Below are 15,871 nucleotides of genomic sequence, written 5' to 3'. Positions count from 1 at the left end.
CACACACACACATATGTATATATATATGTATGTATATTTTTTTTGAGACAGAGTTGCCCAGGCTAGAGTGGCACAGTCTCAACTCACTCAACCTCAGCCTCCAGGGTTTAAGCAATTCTTCAGCCTCTGCCTCCCGAGTAGCTAGTTACAGGTGCATGCCACCATGCCTGGCTAATTTTTATATTTTTAGTAGAGATGGGTTTTACCTTGTTGGTCAGGCTGGTCTCAAACTCCTGACCCTCAGGTGATCCACCCACCTCGGGCTCTCAAAGTGCTAGTATTACAGGTGTAAGCCACCGTGCTCAGCCTCCTATATTATATTCTTACACCTGCAGGGCTATGTTTCAGTTCACCAAACTTTCATTCAATAAGAAAAGTTAGATGAATTCAAATCACTAAGTTCTGCTAATGGGAGTTGTGAAGGATTCACATGCTTAGCTACAGGACGGAAGGGGTACATGCCTTTGCCCTCCGACCCCTAGACCTGGGATCACCCAGTTGATTGTCCCATGAACAGTGAAGCAAAAGATACAGGGAGCTTGGTTCTGAGACTACAAGGCTTCTCCGCCAGCTTCAGGCTACCACATCAGAGGAAAATTAGCCACTCTCCTGTTGATGCCACTCTAACTTTGGGTCACTGATACACAGCCAGTCCCAAATCCTAACAACTATATCCTAGAAGTATTGTGCCTTTTTTTTTTTTTTTTTTAATTTGAGGAAGGATCTCGCTCTGTTGCCCAGGCTGGAATACAGTGGTTCGATCTCGGCTCACTGCCTCTGCCCCCTGGGTTCAAGTGATCCTCCCAACTCAGCCTCCCAAGTAGCTGGGATTACAGGCACACGCCATGACACTCAGCTAATTTCTGTATTTTTAGTAGAGATAGGGTTTCACCATGTTGCCCGAGCTGGTCTCAAACTCGTAAGCTCAAGCAATCCTCCCACCTCGGCCTCTCAAAGTGCTAGGATTACAGGTGTGAGCCAGCATGCCTAATGAGATGATTTTTTTATATCAGAATTATGTCTGCATATAATTTGGAAAGCCAGATATTGTCTATAAGGCCTGTGCATTGACATCCACCCCCTCAAAGAGCAAACCCAGTCATCTCCTGCCCTTCTCTCACCTCCCCACTTTACATTTTAATTTCTAAAAGCTCTTTTTTTTAATGTTCATAATAGTCTCTGTTTTCACCCTATCCTGTTCTTGTCATGTAGATGCAAAATTTTCTATTATATCCCTGAGGCTATGAATTTTTTTTTTTAGATTTTCTTCTCTCCTTCATAGAAGTTATTTTTCTCTCTGTTAGTTTTGGTGTCTACTTTTATATTACTGCATCCCTCAGAAGACTAGAAATTCTTAGATGTTTCCTGATGTTGCAGTGTGTAGGGAGTTAAAAGGCTAACTGGGCAAGGTGCAGTGGCTCACACATGTAATCCCAGCACTTTGGGAGGCCGAGGCAGGTGGATCAGCTAAAGTCAGGAGTTTAAGACCAGGCTGGACAACATGACTAAACCCTGTGTCTACTAAAAGTACAAAAATTAGCCAGGTGTGGTGGTAGGTGCCTGTAATTCCAGCTACTAAGGAGGCTGAGACAGGAGAATTGCTTGAACCTGGGAGACAGAGGTTGCAGTGAGCCAAGATTCGAGATTGTGCCACTGCACTCCAGGCTGGGCAATAGGGCAAGACTCTGTCTCAAGCAAAACAAAACAAAAAAAGGGGCTGACTGGTATCTCTGAGTACACGGTGGAGGCTGTTAACTAGGGAAATCAATCTACAGAGATCTGCCGGGTCATCCAGAGAGGAAACCCCAATAGTGAGTTTAAGTTTTTTCTCTTAGTTAAGTCCAATTACACAGAAAAGAATTCCTCATTTTCCAGTACATTAATGCTTACCGTTTCCCACCTACCATCACTGATTTAGAATCTGGCATGCCAAACAGACACAATCAGTTTCTTTCCTGGTGTTAGGCAAACTTGGCTAGAAAAAAGATCTCCCTCTTAAATTCCAAGTAATAAAGATGAGTCCCATTCCAATTTCAGATTTCCACTTTTAAGAGTCAATAAATTCTCTTCTTCCCTTATGCTAATTCTAATGTAGCATTTCCACCTTGCTTTTGTCTTAGTAGACACAAGAAATGTAAAACTATCATCGTGCAACTGGAACTGTCCAAACTTAAGTGAAAAAGTGTAACTTTAAACTGCGATAACAAAGTTACATAAGCATTAGAAATCATTCTCCTCTCCATCCATCAAGGCAGGCTCCCAAGCCTCTCTGCTTAGGAAGGACTCACTACAGTGAAAGCCACCAATGACTCAGACCTTCCAAACTGATCTGCCTTCGAGTCATCCAAGAAAGTCGCATTTGTGCTAAATAATAACATACTCAATTGCAGGCTGGCCACCCTGCAAAGGGAAAGGGCTTGTAGTTGTTTGTTTTTAAATGACTCAGAAAAGATAATATTCTCCCTATCGAAAATAAAATGTGAAGGTCTAAGCAAAAACCTTGTGAAATTCCAGACACACCGTAGCCACCCTCGAAAATCTAGCATGTCTAAATCACAGAAAAAGCTGTCTCATTTCACACTCCAGGAATTTCAAAATGAGCACAGGCATCTACGCTGAGACCTTTCAAGACATTTCAATCAAAATGGAAAAATCTCAAAGGAGTCTGAAAGGAGGTACCACCAAATTTTGGGATGAATCTTGGTGTCTGAAAATCACGGCTTCCATGTTCCTAAGAAGCAACACACAAACAACAGAATCGCAGCAGTACCAGAAAGAACCGCATCTGTAAATGGCTTTGAAGATGAAAAGCGGTGTTAAGTGCCAAGCGCTATTATCCACAGGAGCTTTCTTCTATTTATATTCGCCCTGTCACCCGGGTCACTCTGCTAATAATACCTGACTAAGGACATCTCTTCCCCACCCTCACCAGCCAACACACAGCCTTTCTAAGAAGAGACAAACCCTGCCTCATCCCATCATCAAGTGAGACGAGCTGATTGTTCGGGGCAGAAGGTTCATCTTGCCATCCGCCATATGCTCAGAGCTTGATTTACCTTGATTAGGACAGCAATTTGCTCACCATTTTTCAACCAGGCTCATACTGGTTTTCACTCGAAATAGATTGAAATCTGACACAAATTGCTGCCCCGGCATAAGAAATGCTAATTTTTTAAATCAGATTCATGCCTCAATACTAGGAAATAAGATATGCTGGGGATAATAGGCACTCGAGGAGTAAATACCTCCTATTCACACAGTAACATTCTCTGTCTTCTAATTCGTGGTTCTCACTGTCACCTCTTAACCTCCCAATCAAATACCATATATTGCCTGAGAGCAGAAGGTGAACAAATCAGTTGTTAAAAAATAGGCATGTGCAAAATGACAAAAACAAGAGGTTTCCATGTGAGTTGCCCAGGAGGAGAAAAAATTCTAAGTGTACCATCTTGAAAGTACATTTATTTACTCTTTATCAACAAATTATTTATTTACTATAAAGAAAGCTGAAGTTTTTGCAATACCCAATTAAATACTGCTACGCGACGGGTCTTTGCATCAAGGTATTTCTTGTACCAGAAATTCACACCTGAGCCACAAAGGTAATCCCCATGCTTAGCTAAGCAGAAGACTGAATTTGGTCATAGGGCCTTTTTGTTTTTAATTTTTGTGGGTACATGGTGTAAATGGGGCTTTATTTAAAATGCAGGAGTTTTAGAATTAGCACAGCTGTAGTCACACTAGGTTCAAACCTGTTGGACAAACCCCACATACATACAGGATTTCCCTATCCCCTATAAATATTAAAAGGAATAAATTAGAGCATCCCCCCCTTCAAGTTTGTAACAAAGTAAAGTAAACCTTTTATTCCCCAATAGATTTGTGTGTTGCATTACATACAAATGCATATTCATCATTTTAAGTAGATCATGTGTGGTCCAAAGAGTCCCAAAACTCAAAAAGCAAAGAAACTTACAAGGAAGGTTTCTGTAAGCCAGGGATATACGGATAATTTAGGGCGTAATGTTCCGGGTAGATTTTATGAATTGATCACTTTAAGCCAAACAAATGCACAGCTATAATGCTTGAGAGGTGCCTCAAAGTTCAAAACAACACAGGAAGTTATCCTCCCACTGTCAACCAAAATACCAATAATGAAGAGATGAAGAGTCCCAACACCGTGGAGGTATCAGCCAGCGGGAAACCCTCGCCTGTGGAGCCCTGCATTCTCGCTGGAGATTCCTACAAGCGATGTGCATAGATATATCCCATCCAGCAATTTTTTTTTTGAGACAGAGTTTCACTCTGTCACCCAGGCTGGAGTGCAGTGGCACGATTTTGGCTCACTGCAACCCAGGTTCAAGCGATTCTCCTGCCTCAACCTCCCGAGTAGCTGGGATTACAAGCACCCGCCACCACACCCAGCTAATTTTCATATTTTTAGTAGAGACGGGGTTTCACCATGTTGGCCAGGCTGGTCTCAAACTCCCGATCTCAAGCGATCTTCCTGCCTCGGCTTCCCAGAGTGCTGGGATTACAGGCGTGAGTCACTGTGCCTGACCTAACCACCAAATTTTATAAATTATATCATTTAAGTGCATGAAGTTTACTAGTGTCTACCTGAAAATCATTATGCAAAGTAAATAAAAATACCCTCACTTCCTAAGGTCAGTAGAGAACTCAGAAAATGTGCAGGACTCTGCAGGAAAGCTGCGTCCATACAGTAACATCTCATCAGGCTCCAGAATGTGCTCCTGGCCTTTAACTGCCCCAAGGAACACTGTCCTCAGCTGCAAAGGGAAGGGACTATCCTAGAAGCTTCCTTACTCTCATCTCCCACCCAAGCATGTCAGGGAATGTAGGTTTCCACTTTATTTCCTTGTTAAAATCGAGAGGATGCAGTAGGAGGAGATAAGAGTACCCAGTAGGACGGAACAGAGACGGAAAGAAGGGAACAGTCACCATGGTCTGGGCCAGATCACAAAAGCTTTCATGACAAAGGTAAATCTGAGCTGGGCCTGGAGGAAATTGTGATGTTTGAACAGGTCAGAGGAATGGCAGGTTCCCCCCGGCTAACGGGGAGGCAGGGTGAGCTCAGCCTCTCTGGTCCCAGAGCCTGCACTGGGAAATGGGCAGGAGAACCCAACAAATATGAAGTGGCCAGTTGACACGCGGCCCTGAGTGCCCAGCTGGCCATTCGAAGACCTGATCTCATCACTTGTACAAGGCCACTGAAGTTTACAGTGGCAGAGGGAGGAAGAGGGAAAGAGGATGCCTGTTCTTTATAGCTCTCTGGGAAGAGCACAGCACAGTTCAGTTAGTTTTGAAGGCAATGAATGACAAGGACCAAATCCCAAACTTTGCCATAAACACCATCTGTTATTGTACAAGGGCCATGTCCTTCTCCAAGCGGCAGCATGGAGGGCTACGATGGTATCTCTCATTCCAGGGTTGGCTATCTTTCAATAATCGTCCCACGCAGAGTGGATTAGGGAGAAGGCAAGGAGAGAAAAACGCCAAGTTGCTCCACAGCTGTCAGCTTCTATGAAGTTGATGGCATCCAGAGGTTGGCATCTACTCACCTAAAGGCAGGGGGCACAGGCTTGGCAGGAATTAGCTCCTCGAGGGCATCAGGCCTCCCAGGCTCTTGAAACCTGTCAGTTTCAATAGGAAACCCTGGCAGCTGCATTCTGCCAAACTTCTTTTCCTTTTTAATTAGCACGGGGACATGACAATGCTTCTCAGAAGAGTTTGCCTGGCCTGGGGCCTCCTCTGCCGCCTCCTCCACTCGGTTAGAAAAGCCCTCTCCTTGGAAAGGCCCAAGGATCTCACCTGCCACGGCACAAACATCTCAAAAAGCATCCCCTCCAAAAAGTGCCAGGGTGGTAAGTCTCTCAAGTACACATCTTTTTACGCACTTGAGACCTTAAAAGCCTCCTTTTCATTGTGTCAATGGGAAAATTAAAGCTGAGGTTGCAAGTGAGATGAGGAAAGACCGACTGTGTAGGATACAGACTACACCTCTAACCAAGACATTCATGTTGACTTTCTCTGAGTAAATAAACCCAGGCCAAAGGACACACCAGGATTCAACCCACAGCTTCCAGCACACAGCCAGAGCCAGAGGAGTGATCTTACACCTCCTGTTTGTTTATAAATATAATAATATGTATTCCTAAAGAACAAGTATGATTAAAGCATCTCCCCAGGCAGACAAAGTTTAACTTAGGGAGTTACAACCAACGATGAAAGTAATTCACAAAAGAAGGAGGCTGCCTGGAAAGTAAACGTCGCCCTCTGATTTCCTCATGCATATTCATGGCCTCTGTCCTCTGGTTCAGACATGCGCAGAGTGATGGGCTCAGGATCAAACCTGATCTTCTTCCCAAAAACCTCCTCCAAAGCCTCCTCTTTTCCCACTTCTCTGTCCTTAGAAAGGTGAACTTCGTCTCTTCCTGCAGGTACAAATGCAAACACCACCATAACCCAACCTAAATGTTGGCAGTATGCTTTTCATTCTATGCCCTTGACTTTTTCTGTGGCTATCTCCACGGCACGCCATTCCATGGGACATTTCTCCAGGGTTCCACACAAGCGATGCATCTCATTCCTATGGAAGACCAACTGCAGGCTATTTACAACGGTCTCCTACGCATGTCTGTCTTTAATTGAAGAACTGTAACCTAAGCCACGTACCAATTGGTACCATTTATATCCAGTGACAGATACAATGCAGCCAGAAGACAGAAAGCTCTTGCATTGCCAGGCCAGGGAGTAGTTCTGTTTAGTACACAGGCAAGATGATCACTACTGAGTATATAACAGTAAAAAAGAAAAAAAACCAAGCCCACCTGGAAAGAAATGTCCTTTCCAATCTGGAGATGGGATAAAAGAAAAATGACTGCACACACAAATGCTTCCTCTGCAATTGTGAAGTGTGTACCTTGTAAAAGGGTCAGAGAGCTTTTTCTCTAATAAAAAGATAGTATATTTGTCATAAAGCCAAAAGCTTAATTAACTAAACATGTCTTTCACCTTTTAAAGCAGGTTTTTAAACTATATTTGTGCCTTGCAAATACTCTATTCTGCCATCCATCGCAGGAAAAATCAAACACAGAGGAGGGTGAAGATGAAAGGGATTAGCTGGGGTCACACCGAAACGCCCTGAACCAGAAATGGGGTTTCTGAATTCCCAGGACTTGGTTCACTCTAAGCATCAAACTACGGTTTATTTATAATATTCCATATTTAGTGCACTTTCTAAAAATAATGCCAACTGTGAAAATTCAGCCACTTCGATTTGGCAAAATTGGACTTTTTCTCTGCTGCGTTAAAAGAGATGCAGTTAATTTCCACCAATACAGAGCAAGGGCCGTTGATTCTCCACCTTCATGGTCCCAGGCCAACAGTGCCAGGACAGGGGTAGCACACCACCAGCTAGCAAGACTGAGGAGGGACAAGACCATGTGTACCTGGGACTCACAAAGAAAGCGGCGGTGACGTCTGTCCTCAGTTTTCTATATGAAAAGGAAATCATCCCGTAAAAGACCCAAAACTGAAATTCACTCTAAAAGACTGTCCTTATCAATGGACAACACTGCTTAGGAGGGAAAATTCTAGCTCTCTACCCCCAGCTTTCAATAGTGCCTTTTTCATTTCTACCAACAGCTTTAATTTAAAACATATCCTTACCTACATTTAGTGGGAGAAAACTGATTTATATTAAAACCAGTTATTTTCTAATCAAGATGAAATTTCAGAATTCAACACTTTTCAAATCTTATTCATACAACAGTAAAGAACATTCTGTCCTAACTGAGCATCTGCACTTATACATTTAAAAACAGTAATGTAAGCTTCATTGAAAAGCTCTGCTCTCCCACAACCAAAAAGAAAAAAAGGATCTAGTCTTACTCCATTTCAAACTTAACTACTAAACACAAACCCTATTAGAATGACCCTGTATAACCTCTCCAAAGACCCCATTTCCTTATCAATAAAGTAAATATAACAGCCCTCACCTATAAAAATTAAATAAGCGAATGGTTTAAAGTGCTAGGCAAGACCAGGCATGGTGGCTTACACCTGTAATCCCAGCACTTTGGGAAGCTGAGGTGGGAGAATCACTTGAGGTCAGGAGTTCGAGACCAGCCTGACCAACATGGTGAAACCTGATCTCCACTAAAACCATAAAGCCAACCAGGCGTGGTGGCACATGCCTGTAGTCTCAGCTACTTGGGAGGCTGAGGTAGGAAAATCGCTTGAACCCAGGAGGCAGAGGTTGCAGCAAGCAGAGATCACACCACTGCACTCCAGCCTGGGTGACAGAGGGAAACTCTGTCTCAAAGTAAATAAATAAATAAAGTGCTAGGCAAGTGTCTCACACACAGTAGTAAGCAATCAAGAGATAGCGGTTACAATCTTAAGACAACGTGTAAGAGTAGGATTCCAAATCCAGCTCTCTCTCCTGCTGGCTGGCGTTCTGGGCAAGTAACTCAAGCTCTCTAAAGTCTGTCTCCTCTGTAAAATGAGGATGACAAAACTCTCCTAAAATAGATGAAATATAAATATAAAGCAATAAGAAGAGTCGCTGGTCAATAGCAGATATTTAACTAAGCTTTTTTTTTTTTTTTTTTTTTTTTTTTTTTTTGAGACAGAGTTTTGCTATTGTCGCCCAGCCTGGAGTAAAATGGCACAATCTTGGCTCACCGAAACCTCCACTTCCCAGGTTCAAGAGATTCTCCTGCATCAGCCTCCCCAGTAGCTGGGATTACAGGCATGCACCACCATACGTGGCTAATTTTGTGTTCTTAGTAGAGACGGGGTTTCTCCATGTTGGTCAGACTGGCCTCAAACTTCCGACCTCAGGTGGCCCACCCACCTCGGCCTCCCAAAGTGCTGGAATTACAGGCGTGTGCCATTTTTAAAAGTATTTGAAGGACTGGATTGGAATGCTACTAACACAAAGAAATGATACATGCTTGAGGTGATGGATATCGCAGTGACCCTGATTTGATCATTCCACACTGTATGCTTGCATCAAAATATCACATGCGCTCCATACATATGTACCATTAGTATGTATCCATAAAAGTTTTTTAAAAATCTATAAATATTTTTTAAATAAAGAATATTTGGAGTAAACAGGTAACTTTACAGCAGATTAATTAACAATCCTTTCATTGCTCAATCTCTAGACCTACAATCCAAAAGTGCCGTTCCTTCTAAGCGCTCATTTAAGTTATATTTAAAATGAGACTTCGTAGGAACTTGCAGATAGAATTTCAAACTCTTGTATCATACCTTAAAGTGATTCCATCCATATATTAGTGTTGATTGAAATGGAGGGGAAAAAAACAGCTTGCCAAACTTGGCAGAAAGCAGGGAAGGCAAATCTTAATATCTGCAAGATATCTTTTTCTTGGCCAATACAACTTCAAGGAAAAATTCACAAGATGAAAACCTGCCCCTTCTCCCCCGTGGAGAAGGGGTGTCCCACACCTCCAAACCCTTCTTGTGTCATCACAGTTGCTAATGTTATTTGTCCTACTTTGCAGAAGTCACCAAATGCTTTAGCAAGCCCTGGAGCTATCAAATATGTCATTTTTTTCAGAAAACCAGAAAGGAATGAAACAGGAAAGCACAATGGATTCTTTCTTTAATCAAAGTCAACGATATCTATCTCATCACATGAATGGAGGCCTATACGTGTCATCTCATCAATAACATGAGGGACACTGACCATCAGTGTATGGTTGATGTATCATTGCTTTGGCTTTTTAAAATTAACTACAGGCCACCCAGATGGGCAGCGTTAAGGTGGCATCTTTTCATCAGCACAGTGATGAGCTGATCATGCAAAACCAATCCCGAAGGACTTTACTTGGAAACCTTACACGAATCATGTGACACATTCTTTCCTATACTGAAAGTTCTAAGCAGACAACTTCCCTTCCTTACAACACAGTCTTGTAAACACCTTGTTTACACTTGACTTAAACACAGTCAATGCTTGTTTTTTCTTAGGAACATTAGGAATATTTGTCTTAGGAATTGTCCCAGAAATTTTTAGTGTAACAAAGAGAGGAAGTACTGCCCAGCGGCCAAACGTAAAGCCTAGGAACGGAAAACCTTGAAATTCAGAGTGGACGCTTTCGCTCACTCGCTGGCTACCAGAAAGCTGCAGTCATCATCTACCTCATAAACACGGACCCATGAGGTCCTAGCACCCCTCATCTGGAATCGTGGGGGTACACTGTGCTATCTGGAAGAGCCTCTTTGAGTCCTGGAAATTATTAGAACAAGATGACGTGAGGTGTTTCTTCATGGCTTGTGTTCAAAGGCAAGCCGCTCTAACCCAGCCCATACCTTTATGGAGTTATGTGGGAAGGCCACATATGTATAAGCCTCCATATTCCCTATCCCTCGCCTTTTCCAGAGCACAGGTAAAACATGACCCCCTGCGGAGCTTACCTCACTTTACAACAGCACTTTCCTCTGCAACAGGGAACCTCAGCTCGCCTGCTGCTTCACAAGCATGATTGCATATGGATGCCACCTAAGGCCAGTCATGTTTTCACCATCCTTTGGGGGGACATGAGTCTGAAAGATGAAGCTCTTGGGACTATCTGCATAGATGTACCGAACTGCAGATGTATTCCTCCCAGATAGAAGCACAGAGATCTTTCAGTGAAATTCCAGGCCAGCACCTTTATTTTGTAGATAAGGAGGTTGAGACTGAGAAAGATGACACTTGTCTCAGATCCCACAGCTGAACAGAGCCATCCCCACCCCCTCGCCATCAGGAATCTTCCTTACCAGCTAGTGTTGACAGATCCTGGATCACCAAACTGAATACACACATTGACTTCCTGGTTTGTTGTGACAGTATAATTTCCCTACATTTTTTTTTATTTGTAGAATGGGGGCAATAAGTTGCTGCTGAGGCAACATAGATGTAAGAATGGTTAGAAAAACCGCAAAATGCATCCTGAATTACAGATCCCAATGTCATTTTGGTACAAAAACCTTTATGAGTTCTTACTTTAGAGCAGGGTAAAAATTCCTTCTGACCACTGCACTGTCCCATGACCCTCAAAAATTCAGAGTAAGAAAACAGAAAGAGAGAAATGTCCAAACCTAGTATACTAGAACTGTAGAAATGTAGGTCATTCAAGTCCCACAGTGAACTATTTGTCTTCAAGTTATTTTAAAAGAAGAAGAAGAAGGAGGAGAAGAAGGAGAAGAAGGAGAAGAAGGAGGGGGAGGAGGAGGAGGAGGAGGAGGAGGAGGAGGAGGAGGAGGAGGAAGAGGAAGGAAGAAAGAAGGAAGAAAGAAGGAAGAAAGGAAGAAGAAAGAAGAAGGAAGAAGAAGGAAGAAGAAGGAAGAAGGAAGAAGAAGAAGAAGAAGAAGACGACCACCATGAAAACTGATAATCTGACAAAAAACGTTTAGGCCTAAGTATGGAGCCTGGAGAGGGTGAATTTCCTTTATGGGCTTCTTAGATCCCAAAAGCGTCCTATATTAATTACATGGAACCTCATTTTCTTACTGCTCAAAGCAAGCTTCCCTCACTCAGTATTTCTTCTCAAATTTGGAAGTCTTTTGTGGGCAGTGGTGGAAAAAAGTGCCACCTTAGCTAGAGTGGGCAACAATGGAAAAATGGATAAATGTCTAGCATTCCCAGGAAAGCTTCATGATGAAAACAAACCAGGGAAGAGTCAGGAAACTTTTCCGGGTTTTTAAGTCAAGAATCATAAAGCCAGTTATTTATAACAAGCAACGTTAAAAAAAAAATTAGTCTATAATGTCTGCAAGAACACAGGAAGAGGACAAATTCTCTGCTACGTATTACTCCCATGATTACTGAAACGCATCTGCCAGCAGAACGGGCTGCCTGAGGTTCAGGATGGACATATCCGAATGGGAAATGGGAAACAGTTCCCACCTCAGGAGGCCTCTGCCTGCTCTTACAGAGAAACACACATCAAAACAGAATGGGTGACCACTCTCTTCTTCAGGATGGGGGCTGAGAGAACCCCTGCCACTGGGAATGTTCTACACTGGCCCAGGAATGGGACCTACAATCAGTAAACTCTTTGGTGAGGACCTAGAGGGTCGGCAGGACGGGAGGTGGGGCGGGCGGGTGGTGCGTGGGTATCTCCCACTCTCTTGCAGGCAAGCAGCTTGGTCCCAGCAAGAGCAAAGATAAGATCTGAGACAATATTTATTTATGGAAGGGAGAAAGCAGAGTGTGTGCAAATTTAATGCTTAGTGGGGAAAAAGTAGCTGACCTCCTATCTCCAGGGAGGACCTAGCAAACAATTCCTTCTGAGCAACAAGGCCTATCCCCTCCCCCAACCCCCTTACTGCTCAACTCCCTCCCCACCCCCAAAAGCCTCCCCAGAAAACAAGGCCACATTTAAGCTTGTTTTCGCCTTTTCTCCGACCTGGTGGAACCTGGGTCCACTCCCTTGGTGTAGACACGCCAGTGGGTCTCCCAGTTCCCTTCCCTACAGTGCAAGGGTGGAGGGGGCACAGAGAGTGGAAGGCGGCGGCAACCCAGCCAGATTCAAGAGGGGTCGGCCTGGTGAAAGCGGTTTCCCACCAATGGGCTCGGATCAGCCTCAGCTGCACCACGGGAGCCCTCGGGACCCGGCTGGGGGTGGCACGCAGAGCCCCGGAACCCCAAACTCAGAACCCCAAACTCGGCTCCGGGCAGCGAGGTCCAGGGAGGCAAAGTGGGGAACGCTGGGATGGGCAAGAAGTCGGGCGCCCGATATATCGTCAGGGTCATGAGCGTCGCCTTGCCTTCTCGAAATCCCACCCAACTCTAAAAGCCCAAAGATCCTGAAAATTCCGAAAGTGAAACTGTGATCTGGTCTCTAGAAGTTTGGGAACGGTCTCTCAGGCTTTCCGGCGTCGTCCAGGATTCTCGGACACCGCAAACGCCATCAAGCACAAGCACCGAGGTCCACGGCAATCGCCCCGCAGGGTCCCCATCCGCGTCCCCGGAACTCCCTCGGGCTTTTCGCGCATCCAAGTCCCCCACCCCCGATGCGTCCCGAGCCCCTGGGTGCCAGGGCAGGGGTCAGCCGGGGCTCCTGCCCCGTCTCAGCTCCTCCCCCCTCCCCACCAGAAGGAAAAACTTGGGCCCTGCGAGAATCCTGTGGAATCTTTTTTGTAATCAACTGTACATCCGCTTCCACTGCACCGCCGGGTGCAAAATCGCGGGTTTCGGGGCGTTGGAGTAAATTGTGCGCTTGTCAGCGGCGACGTCAGGAGGACGAGGGGAGGGGTTCGCGGCTGAAACTGCAGCTTCCCAGCACAGAGCCATTTTAAGCTGCTCCCCACCTCCTGTGGCCCACGGGAAAGCTGGCACCGGGAGGGCGCGCCCAAGCGCAGGCTGGAAGAGCCAGGGACGCGTCCTGGCCAGCACATCACCGTCGTTCAGCCCAGCCGCCAGGTGGGAGGGGTAACCAGCCGAGGGTCTCCAAACCAGTGCCGCTGACCCCCGGCCTCCACCCACCAACAGCGTGGAGTCCGAGTGACCCCGTCCAGCCTCGCTCTGCGCTCGTGCAAACCACGTTGCTGCGCTAACTACAGATCTGGTCACCGCGTCTTTGTACCCCTGTCATTTTAAAATGCCTCCAGGCACTTGCCACTGCGCGGTCAGGTTCCCGGGGCCCCCGAGAAGGTCCCCCGCTTGCCAGCCCCAGGGACCGTGCGCGGTTCCCGTGTGGCCCCTGCCCCCGAGGTCCCTGGGGCAGGCACCACCGCAGGACCTCTGTTCAGCGGCCGCGTCCTGGCCACGGGCGACCCCTGTCGGGAACCCCTGTTCCCAGCTCAGCTAAGCTGCGTTCCCGCGATCCCGTGGCTCTCACCGGAGCTCGCGTTTGCTGGCTTTCCCTCCCGCTCATCTGCCTGACCCTGATTTTGTCTCCAACTCCACTCCCAAATCCTCCCCTCCCTGCAACGCTGACCTTCCCCCCCAATCCCCCCCTCTCCGCACTTCACTTCGCTGCCCACTCACATCCCCAGGCGACCACCCGGCCTCCGTGCCCGACATGGTGAGAAGACGTCAGCAAGGGACGATTTCTTCCCAAAAGGCTGTCCCCAACCGCCACATTCCCTAGAGTGCGAAACCCAAAAGTAAGGAGAGCAACCCTCGCCTCCACGCTCCGTGCTGGTCTGCGGAGTTCTGCCGCTCCCGCCGTTCTGCCCCACCCCCCACCCCCACCCTCACCATCACCACCGCCACCACCACTTAGGTCTTCTGCAAGTCTCGGTCCTGGTCCCCCATCTCCCACCCCAGCGCCGCGTGGAGGAAGCAGGAGCACACCAGGAAGTGCAGCGCGCCCCCTGCACACACGAAATCCCGCTGGCTTCTGCAGCCCGATTGCACCCAGTACCCGGGACAGTTAGTCCTTTTAATAAGCACCTTCTTGCCCCACCTACTCGGGGATCGCCACGCGCAAGATCCAGCACACACGAGGCGAGAGCTAGCTCGTCTGCGAGAAAGCCAAAATAAATCACCCCCTCTGCCCTCATGTATTTCGCACCACGTGTCCGCAGTTTGTCACGTCAAATCATGGCAGGGTCTGGTTCCAAGACACACACACACATTCGGGGCGGTTGTCTTTGACACACACACACACACACCCTCAAAAACACTGCGCACACACAGGCCTGCGCACGAATCCACAGGCACGAACGGCAGTTCTGTTTCGGTGCCCTTGTCCGGCACCTCTCCATCCCTTTCCTCCCTAGCAATGTACTTGACACACAGACTCCAACCACGGAAAAAAAAACCGGGCAGCCCATTCTTTCTCTGTTTTCTCACTTAATTCGCTAAAGCGCTTCCTGGGGTAGCCAAAGAGAGTCGAAACTAAGGGGTGGAAACTTCAGCTGCGTTTTTTCCCACCTCAAAACCTTTATTTTCAGTTTTTAAAAGCCACCTTAGCCCGCCATATTGAAACTGGCACGGTGTCTAAAGACTCCTTCCCTGCAGTTGTGGCGCTTCCAAGAAAACACGAGTACGGATTGGGCTCTGGACATGCGTCCGGCCACCAAGAATCAGCCACTTCCCACCCCCCAGGATCCCGCAGCTCCGGCCAGCCCCCTCCCACCTCCCCGAGTCAAAATCAATAAATACATCTAGCAGTTCCTACAGTTACATTTTGGCGATTTCTGCAAAACACACACACATGCACATACACACGCTCGCATATTTAAAAAATTAACTCCAGAGCCGGCTCAAGTGAGTAATTTTGAAAGGTGGTCCGATAAGAGGAGAAAACCGGAAAGCGCCCAAGTGACAGGATATTACTTTAAAGAGAAAAAAAAAATGAACAAAAAGACCATCCTCGCTGGAGCACGCTCCGAAACTACTACTGTCCATTTCATTTCAGTTGCTCGGGCAAATGTTTCCAAGGGGGCGATTCCGAATGTCTGCACGATGTGTTGTTACCCCCAGCCGGTCTTCAATCCCCTGTCCCCACCATCTTTTTCTCCCACCCAAACCAAAAGAAAGGGGAGACCCCAGCGCGGAGGAGACGCGGCAGCGCGGGGTAGGTAGCCGCGGCTGCTGCGTGGCTAAAATGAGCGCAGAAACAAGGAGGGTGGGCGGCGGGAGGCGACAGGCTGCGCCCCGGGGAGGAGGACACTTTGCAACTCCGCACCGACTCCCGCAAGGCCCGGCTCTTCCGAGGCCAAGGGGACCCGGGAAGCAAAAATGACAACCTGGAGCGCACAGAGGAGTTTGAGGCTTCGCTCAAGTGCAGCCGCTTTCTCCTCCTGCCCTCTGTTTCGCTTCCCAGCCCCGTCCCCGGCCTTCCCCCACCCCCACCTCCAACCCCTGCTAGCTTGGGCT

The 15,871-nt window shown here is 46.8% G+C and overlaps 1 protein-coding gene across 3 annotated transcripts in view; it reads right to left on the bottom strand.

The window, feature by feature from the left end:
- SFMBT2 (Scm like with four mbt domains 2) overlaps positions 1-15,871 on the bottom strand; it is a 245,501-nt gene that overhangs the window by 228,652 nt on the left and 978 nt on the right. The window lies entirely within an intron of this gene.

The sequence above is a fragment of the Cebus imitator genome, unplaced genomic scaffold (assembly GCF_001604975.1).
Source record: "Cebus imitator isolate Cc_AM_T3 unplaced genomic scaffold, Cebus_imitator-1.0 Scaffold20, whole genome shotgun sequence".
Taxonomy (NCBI): Eukaryota; Metazoa; Chordata; class Mammalia; order Primates; family Cebidae; genus Cebus; species Cebus imitator.
The sequence above is the reverse complement of the archived record's forward strand: the minus strand, read 5'-3'. Positions and strand labels throughout refer to the sequence as shown.